This window comes from Podarcis filfolensis, assembly GCF_964270895.1.
Source record: "Podarcis filfolensis genome assembly, chromosome: 1".
In the NCBI taxonomy this organism is placed as follows: domain Eukaryota; kingdom Metazoa; phylum Chordata; class Lepidosauria; order Squamata; family Lacertidae; genus Podarcis; species Podarcis filfolensis.
This window is the reverse complement of record NC_139604.1, coordinates 3,953,455-3,963,873: the sequence shown is the minus strand read 5'-3', so window position 1 is coordinate 3,963,873 and position 10,419 is coordinate 3,953,455.

The following is a 10,419-nucleotide window of genomic DNA, read 5'->3' as shown; positions in this document are numbered from 1 at the left end:
TTTAACAGGTATACTAAGAGCACAAAACAGACAAAACTAAGCAATTCCACGTCCCAGGTTAGGTTAGCCACTTGAAAGTAGTTTGTTTCCTTAAACCTACCTTTTCCAGTGTTGCTCATTACAGTTTGCAGCCACTGCCAGCCCCTCCTGCAGCTTCAGTGGCCATTTTGTCTGTGTTTTAATCCTCAGCAAGTGATCCCAGTCAGTTGGGAATCTTGGATGTAATGACATCAACTGTGTTATGTAGCCATCCAGAACTGGCTGCTTATGGATGCTGATAAGGACAGGTAAAGACCATTTAGCCTCAAGCTGTGCTTCCTGTCCAGGTCATTTGTGCCATCCCTGCCAATCAGAAGTAACAAAACAAACACTTTTGCGATGATCCATGAAAAAATAGTTTTGGCGAAAGGTTGGGAATGAAATATTTTAACAACATGCAACCCCCCTTGTGGCTTATTCCTTGTTAAATATGGCCTCAACTTTACTTAAATGAGTAGGTTTTCAGAAATTGGGAGTTATATCCAGTGCAGCTCACCTTCCAGTGTAGCAGACTTCTATTTGCACAGCAGAGATTCCCTGACCTCTCCTCATGGTCATCTCAAAATCTGTTTCAAAGGGATGGAGCAGATTTTGACTGTGGGGAGAGGAGAGGGAGAGGAAGTCCCATTGTATGAGAGGACTCCTTTGTGTGTAGCATTTGATACAAGCAAAGGAATGTTGTTGTGCTATTTTAATTAATGGCACAATAATGTCTACTCAAAAGTAAGTCCCATTTAGTTCAATGTGGCCTCCTCTCAGGTAATAGGATTGCATCTTATATTCTGGCACACTGTACAGAGAGAAAGAGAAAGAGCTCAAATACAGTTTAAATTCTAAGCGTTAAAAGAAAGCTAAAAGTTTAATGTTGACTTACTGAGGTTGAAGCAACAGGCCTGCCAATCTCTGACATGTGGAGCTGGGTTTGTGGTACTGGGTTACTTATTACATGGAGTGCTTCAGAAAACGGGCTAATACTGTTCTGATCTCAGGCTTCTATGCCCCCCAACATTTCTCCAGTGAAAATTGGGACATCCTATTAGAAGAAGAAGATGACAACGAAGACTCCGCCCATCTCACTGTGTTGCCCCGGCCACTCTGGGTGGCTTCCAACACGTATAAAAACATAATAAAACATTAAACATTAAAAAAACTTCCCTATTCACAGCTGCCTTCAGATGTCTTCTTAAAGTTGTAAAGTTACTTACCTCCTTGGCTCGGGGGTTGCATAACTCCATACCCTCCAACATTTCTCCAACGAAATTGTTCATTCCTTAGGGACGTCGTAAGGAAAACTGAGACATTCCAGGATGAAATCAGACACTGGGGCGGCTTCTGTAAATCTGCGACTTTCCCTGGAAAAGAGGGACACTTGGAGGGTCTGGCATTGTGAAACTAGATGGCTCCAAAGGAAAGAAGTCTTCGGCCCTGTCTCATCCTATGTCTTCCAGATGCAAAGATCAGGATTAAGGTGGCAAGAACTTCCTTGCTCACAATTACTCCTAGTTTGCCAACAGCACCCCAATTTTTTAGTGTTGCAAGACTCCAGGGGTTCCAGATGCAAACCAGGGTTTGGTTTCCTTGGGATGAGGGACAATGGTGACTGTGGCGTCTTTAGGATTTTTTTATTTATACATATACAACCTGAGTCTACGATGGAGGCTCAGGCATTAACAGCCCAGAAGGTATTAGTTCTCCCATAGTCACAGTCTTGGGTTCAAGCAGAAATCAAGCGTGGCTCTCTGGCTTCTGCCTGCTTCTTGCCCAGCCCTGGACTGTCTCAGGGATAGCTCAGTTGGTTAGAGCATGGTGTTGATAGCACCAAAGTTGTAGGCTTGATCCCCGCATGGGGCTGCTGCGTATTCCTGCATCGCAGGGGGTTGGATTAGATGATCCTCAGGATCCCCTCCAACCCTACAATTCTATGATTCCATGACTACCAGCCAGGTGAGGGAGGCCTACCCATTTGGTGTCTGGCACAAAGCCACCTCCTTTGTTATGTTATACTAAGGAGCAGGCTTAGGCCCATTAACTCACCAATAAGCTGGCCTGGATACTTCAACAACTGAATCCTCCATTAGATCCAGTAATAACCAATAATCCCAATGGACTCAGGCATCACCCACCAAACTCACAACACTATTTGTAGAAGCAGTGTAATAAAGACCACTGGGCATTGCCAAGTCTCCTGTACCAGTCATAGCCTTTTGGGTGGCTTTGGACAAGCAACCCATTCTTTCTGGCCCAGTTAGAATCAAAGAATCTTGGAGCTGGAAGGGAGCCAAGGGTCATCTAGTCCAACCCCCTGCAATGCAGGAATCTCAGCTAAAGCATCTGCGACAGATGGCAATCCCCAAACATAATATGCACACCTAAAAGGTCCAGGGTTGTTGCAAGGCTAAATGAAAGAAGAATTGCAATATCATTTGAATATAACAAAAGTCTGTTCTAGGAAAAGTTCATGTCCAAGTCCAAGCCTTTTCTCTTTCAAGCAATATATTTCGGTCTCCCAGCCAGCTTGAGTCCCTTTGGAACAGCTGGGGAATGCTGCTGACAGAGAAGGGAGCTGGAGGAGGGGGGGGCTGGCAATTGCTCAGAGATGTTTGTAAGCTTGTAACTCAGGGGCCACCCAAGTGCAATTTCTGGAAAGAGCCGACTCATATTAAATGGCGTCGTGAACACTAAGCATCAGTTCTCAAGTTCACAGCAAAAGAGGGGAAGTTTGTTTTAGTATGAACCCTCAGAATGCAAATTGTCTACTTTGGGCATTTAAGAAGCAAAATTAATTGTATTTAAATCTTTACCAAATTGTGTTAAGTGGGATTTATTAGCCCTATCAGGAGAGTTAAACTGTGTATTCAAAATCATCATGGTTGGGCATGGGATGTTCAACTGAGTGTCATACAAAACATATTTTCATATACAGTTTTGACTGTATATGTTCTCGTATTGTTTCAGTTCTCATATTGTTTCAGAAACTGCAAAATTGATTGCTTCAGCTTTAAATGGGATCTGCATTGAAATGTGCCACCATCCCCAATGTCTGCATGGAGTCGGGGTTTGTGCAACTGTGAATGTGTAGAGTTCCTTCCCTGAGGTTGGGAGCTTCACTTTTCAAGGGTTAACAACCACAACAGCCTCAATTCAGGCCTTCAAAAGAACATGTGAGGAGGACAGACACTGTGCACATGAGGAATACAGGCCCTTCCCTACCACCTCTCTGGGGGCTGCTCACATCCCCTCTTTCGCCCACTTCCCATACATTGAGCACAATCGTGTGAAGAGAGATTTTAAGCATGTTCAGCAGAATACGCACAGAATTCTCCCCACAACCAAGTTTCCTCCTCTGGAAGAAGGTTTCTATTGTTGTAGACAGGATGAACTTGAAGGAGCTCTTCTCTGTGCACAGTGGGCCACATTCTGGCCACAGAAAATGCATCTCCATCCAAGCAAGCAAGCAAGCAAGAGGCATTGTCCTAGTTCAAGGGCATATTCCAGCCAGGCTTAAGTGCTCAAGGAGCACACAGAGCATGGCTGGTGAGGCGTGTGGTCCTGGGAGAATCCAAAGTGCCAAGTAGAGATGACAGGAGGTCCACATTTGGCCTCCAGGCATGAAGTCCCCATCCTGCACTACACAGTTAGCACTGTGTGCATTTTTCTGAAGGCCTGAACATGGCCAAGGAAGTTTGTGGAAGTGTGAGAAGAAGAGGAGCAGGAGCAAAGGGGAAGCAGCAGCTCAGAGCGGTGGTGGCACAAAGCCATGGCGAGTTGAAGTGAAATTCAGAGGGATGAAGGTAGAAACTTGGCTCCCAATTGCTCAGGAATTTTTCAAATTAAGAGGGTTTGATTCTAAGCCTTTCCATTTCCAAATTTCTTCTGCATTTTTATTGTATTTCTATCAAAAGAAGAAAAGGCGTTGCAATGGGAACACATTTAGTATTCTAACCATGTTGTCATTTTGAGGGGCTTTGAATTGATACCTCCATGGAGACCTAACCATAATCTCAGTTTTTCAGGAAGAACAGTGATGTTATGTGAAGAAAGGGATTCTCTATCACAACCATTTATTACAGCACATGCTGCAGTATTTACCCAACACTGCTGGGTGCTCAGGGCCAGGCTGTGAACATTATCTAGTGCTGGAGTCAGAAGAGAACTGGTCCGCTTGCCTCAACTTCCTATCTTCCTGAATTGGTCAAGTGTTGGGGATATTTTGTTCCTTCCATGCAAAGGAAAAGAGAGCGGTCCTCTGCCCCATCAAATTGCAGCCCAGTATAAATGCCCAGTATAACTTGGTTTCTCCCATGATATGACAAATAGAGCTTATTTCACTTTGGCCATTATTGCAGAGATAGTGAGGAAATGAAAAAATGGTCATCATTTTTCTCTGATTTTAAGTGCAATGAATGAGGTACCCAGTGCGCTACAAATCCCCTGCCAGCAATGCTGGTTGGGGTGAGTTATAGTATTCCCATCTCTGTTTTAGCCTCCTGTTTCCCATGGCGACTAGTGTGTTGCCTCCAGGAGCTCCAGGAACAGGTCCTGAGGCACCAGCTCCTCCTCTCCCTCCCTTGAATGTAGGATTCAGAAGGTGCACTGCCTTGGGGAATGAATGAACTTTATTTACGTTAGCCATCGGCCATAGCAACAAAAGAGCATTACAACATACACAAAACAAAAGTCGATTATTGGTGTATTATTTAGTTTCCTGGCTTGGCATCATTAAGGTCAGCCCAGATGCTATGTGCATAAGCAGCTCTCAAACCAGCAAGGGCATCTGCATGCAACCTCTGTGCTATGGCCACCCTTGCTGCTTCAAGGCAAATGGATGTAGAAGGTTCTAGCTGGTGTGCAAACCCATCCACCACCACCCCCCAAAAAATTTCATGCCTAATACATTTCCTTTGGTTCCTGAGAAGATCTCCACATTTGCTTGGGCCAAATCCAATGACAACCTTAAGAGGCACAAAACCCCATCTGAGAAACTGCATTACTCTTATTGAAATATCTTGGCTTCCCTCAAAATTCCTCATATGCTTGGTCCCATGAGAAACCCTTCAATTCAAAGTTTAGTATTACCAGGTCTGTGAGTTGTTGATGACGATGAATTTCAGTTCAGATGAAATTTTGGCAGCAGGCCTGTCTTCAGGCACAGGGCATTTTTGTCTTTTTGACTCTGGAATAAACGAACTTTGCCATAAACACAGAGCCACCGCCCTTTTCAAAGAGACCACGGAAGGGATGAGATGGCTTTATATCACATTATAAACTGGAGTGTGACTGGCAGGGTGCAGGTTAGGGAGGAAAGAACAGCAGAGAGGGGCTCAAATTGTCCAGATGTTAGTTTTTCCTGCCTTGAAATGTGTAGAATATACTTGGATTAATTTTAGTGATCTACACCAAAGCTCTGCTTCTGAGTCCCAGTGCACTAATTAATAAGAAGAGGTGGACAGTGACCTCATATTGGAAGCAGCCCAGCATTGACAAAAGGAGGATCAGAATTCAAGGAATTGAAAACACTCCAAGCAGAGATGACCTTGGGGCACTGCGGTGGAAGTGTGTGTGTGTGTGTGTGTGTGTGTGTGTGTGTGTAGCGAGGGAGTCAGGATTATACAGGCATGGCTGGGCCTGGGAGGCGTGGTAATACATCTGTTAGGAGGATTTCAATTATATTTCCACTCCACCCTTTCTCTTAAGGGTCAGGGTGCACTGCAACCTTTTTACAGACAAATGTAATTTGGTATATGAAACAGCAAGCACAACACCTTCCCCACCTATCCCCAAATCCCCTTTGCTTGTGCTTTGAGTTTTTGCAAACATCTAGTGCATGACTGTTGGGAAATTTGGGAGTGGCAATGAAGAATATAAGTCAGTTTTGCCATTTGCTTTTGGTGAGCAGAGGGTGCTATTGAGGCAAAAAGAAAAGAGAAAAAAATGACAAGGGACTCAGCTACACTCGTCACAATAACACAATTTGAATGTGTTTTAAACATGCAACATTAGATGGCACCAGAGAGCAAAAATTGTTTAAAACGGGCTTTCTCATTGGAATTTTTTTGTCTGGTAAAAAGAATCTAATTTCTGACCAATTTACAGTGTTGTGTTCTTGTGTTTAGATCCATCCCAGGGCAATAAAGAATGCTACCATGAAGAACCCAACGCTAACAAAACATCGTACATAGATTGTGAGCAAGGTGTATGCAAAAACATAGCATTGTGCATTAAAATGTCCAGTTTCAACAAATTATGCATGGCATCTGATCAAAGCACCAAGGGTACACCTTTTGAGCTCTTGGACCCATGCAAATGTGTGTGTGTGTTCTTCAAAGGACAAAGAAGAGAATCCACTACATGACATCAAATGTAAAACATACATGGTGGGCCTGTTATACCAGTCCCAGGCAAATATTTTTCTCTGCAGCTTTTGCTTTTCTTCAGACCGTGATGAGCTTCTCCTCTTCCCAGAGCAGAGAGAAGTTGCAGCAGGAAGGCACCCTTGGCTGACCAGAACATCCCAAGGCTCATTGGATGATAGACTGGCAGATGCCACACTGCAAGGGGAGGTCAAGGAGAATCCAGGCTGCCAGAGAGGATGATCCACATCACCACTTGGTGCAGGGCGACTACTTGCAAAGCTGCACAAACTGGTTGCGAGTGAGATGCACCCCCTGCACCAGGCCAGATTAAGCTTTTGGGTGCCATTTTAAAACATTCATCTCCCAAAACTGTCACCCTGTGCCTGGCAGCTTCAACCAGCCGGTTGGTGTGAGCAGGGAACTGACATATATTGCAAAATGCTGTCCTGAAAGGTCATCAGGAGGAACCAACAGCAGACACACACCTGTCAATTATAGATATATTAACTCATTCATTTGAAACATTTAAGCCCCCGTTTCCTATGGGAGGCTCCACCCTCAGCATTGCAGGAAAAGGCAGAGCAGCCCCTGACAGCTATAAAAGTGTCCCATTTTGAAAAGGCTGCCTACTTTAACGTCATTTCCCACCTCCAAATTAAATACTGTGATCTCTTTTCAGGGATTTCAAATTCTATCCACTAGGGGGAGCTAGAGAGTCACTTGTCACCCAATAATTGTGATAAAGTGTGATAAATAATATGGGCATTTTAACACAGGACATCCTGCATTTCTAAAAAGTTCTCAGCAACATGGAATTTGCATTAGAAGATTCATTATTTATCTGAAAAGTGATAGTACCCAGAAGACTCAATAAAGATCACCATGATAAGTATCGTTTAAAAAACAAAGCGCTTCAAGGACATTCTGTCTAAATTTCAGAGCACTCTTTATCCTCTGATCTAGAGTGGTGACTGTGCTTCAGTGCAAACATCTCTGTGGAGGTGGCTATTTATATATTTATTTACATTGTACCAGATTACTTTTCTTCCAGTTGCCTGGGGCTCCCAGAAATCAAGTGACAACAAATATATATATAAAGCAATAAAGGAGCTAATAAGCAGCAACTGAGTATGTGGTCATTATCTGAACATCAGAGTGCTGGTGCAGCGTACAACTTCAGCTACCTTCTATAGATCTAGGGTTAGGGATACCCATTTCTGGAGAGGGTGGTTACCTAAAAAGTCAAGTTATCTTCTCCTTGTGTATCCCAGGGACCTGAGATGGGCAGCCATGTCCCACTAATATAAAACATACGTTTTTCCTATTCCAAAGGCTTACACAGACTGATATAAAATCACAGGAGACAAACACAAAGAAAAATAAATTTTGAAGGCAACACCACCCTTTTTAGTGTCTTAGCTCCTGCTCTTTCCACATCACCCCAAACACTCCTAAATTGAACACACAGGGGAAAGCCCAGCTGACGTTTCCCAACATTTTCAAAAAACAAGCAAGACCCTCATCATATTCTTTCAGTCCACTCCCACCCCAGAGACTTGACTTACACATCCACTTCACCTTAGATGGCCATATCCCTCCCCTCCAAGCGAGCCACTCCAGACTCCAACTGCCTATTTTGCAAGGCAACAAACTTATACTACGCACTGCAGCTTCAAACAGTTGTGAGGCAAGCACCATGTAAGGAGAAAACAGTTCTTGAGGACCATCCCAAGAGGACCTGAAGGTCCACCACAGGCCAGATGGGCTTGCGCTGATGGAAGTGCAGGTGGAACAATAGCCACCTGTACCTATAGGACCATGTTGTCGGCCTCAGACACCTTTACCATAAAGCTAAGGCCCAAACACAGCGCTGTCATGGCATTGCCTCTTCTAAGAGGCATGACGCAAATTCACGAAGGATGGTCTGTCAATAGCTAATAGCCATGAATGGCTAAACAGAGCCTCTATGTGCCGAGGCGGTGGACCTGTAAAGATCAGTTGCTAGGAGAAAGACAGCCGGACAGGGCCCCTGGGCTCACCTTCTGTATGGGGTCTTCCTGGAAGCACCTGACTATTCCCCTTGTTGGAAACAAACTACTCAACCAGGGGAGGAGGCTGGTCCGATCCAGCTGGGCTGGATTGCTTTGTTCTTTTTTCAGAGGAAACTCTCGTTCTTTTCCCAAAGGATCTATTCACATTATGGCCATTTGTCACCATGAAATTATGATACCAGCAAACCCTCTCACAATCCCCACCCCACCTTCTTGGCTAGTGCTGAGCAAGTGCTGATGTCCTATCAATTTCCTCATGTCTTGGGCTGAAAGTACCAGCACTGCTTTATAGAAGGTTTTGGGAACCAACTTTCTATCTGCTAACACCGTTAGAGGTGAATTCAAGAAACAAACAGCAGAGTTACAAGGAGAGAGTGGTTCTAGACACGTGAATGTTGCTCCCACTTGTGTTTGTAGAAACGGGTGCTGGTATATTTGTAACTAAAAGTGTTTTTAATAGTAAAACATTGGAAAATCAGCAAGACCCAAGAGACAGTTGCTGCAGAGAAGCTGAAGAAGCAGGAGTGATCTGGACAACTGCTCTTCCATTTTTGCTGTCATTTGGGAAAGGGGCAAGCTTTTGCAGCTCAACTGCTCCGAGGTTTGTGAGCTCTAGGTGATGCTTGGAGGTCATAAATCACATTACAGGTGAGGTAAATTATACAGTAGAAAAGGGGTATTATGAGCAAGTCATTTCCTTATACTTTTGACTTTCCTGGTTTCTCTGTAATGTGTATGAGTTTTAAGGGATTTGAAAGCCAATGGACAATGCACGGTCCTGTGACCGCATGTCAAGGTCACTCCGGATAATATGGATTAAGGCCTCATGAAATCTAGAGCTGCACTGTTGCTGCCACCCTTCCCACTTCCAGCCTAAAAAGTGGAGGCTTGGCTAGTCTTCAATCCTTAAACTCGCCATTTTATACCCAAAAAGAACTACAGGAGATGAATTTGGAATGTTACTTTAAATGGGAACAGTGTTCTTATAGCTACTAACATGAGTTTGACCAAACTGCGGGAGGCACTGGAAGACAGGAGTGCCTAGCGTGCTCTGGTCCAGGGGGTCACGAAGAGTCGGACACGGCTAAACACCACCACCACTAAAGCTTTTAGATCAGGGGTGGCTAAACTCTGGCCCTCCCATTTGCAACTTCCATCCCCATCCCTGACCACTGGTCATGTTGTCTGGGGCTGATGGGTGTCCAACAACATTGCAAGGGCCACAGGTTTTCTATGCCAGGTTGGAGGGGGGGGACTGCTATGAGGGCAAAAGTGAAAAGTTGCTCTATGTGTGCAGATTCAGTGGCGCAATTCTCTTGATTTTGGCCTGATTAGCACATTTTATACATTGTGCTTAGAATATAATGTATGCTTTATCCACCTCTCTAATAATCTGGTTCTGCATGTATTTGGACTGAAATGCTACTGCCCCAGCAGAGACCATTTTGTTAGCCCGAGGGATAGTTTGGGAAATGCTAATGAATAATAGCGAGTTCCAATGTTTCAACAGAAGTCTCGTCATCACTGAAGGAGTCTACTTGCGTCTGGGCTGCACGACTTCAGACCTTAGGTGATGGAGTGCTATTCCATACAAAAAAATACACACCCTCTACACAGAAAACTAGAAGGAAAAACTAAGACAAAACACTTATCTGCAACATCTATTTTTGCATGTGTTTTTTTGGTGGTGGTAGGTTTGTTAGGTGTATTCGGTCATGTGAGCCCCAACTTGCTGTTTGAAATTGTGCAATCCAGAAAGACGTCTTCCCCTCACTAGAACAAAGCCTTGAGATAGGCTTGCTTCTTTAGAGAGACGTATCTGCAGAAGCTTTTCTGCTCCAGAGCTCTGAAGGCAACATATGCCAGATCTCCAAGTCACAGTCAGGAGACGGCAACGCTAGTGTAGGAGTACAAGAATGAGTCAAACAACGGAAGACAAGAGATATGAAGATCAGCAACTGCAACAGAGATGGTAC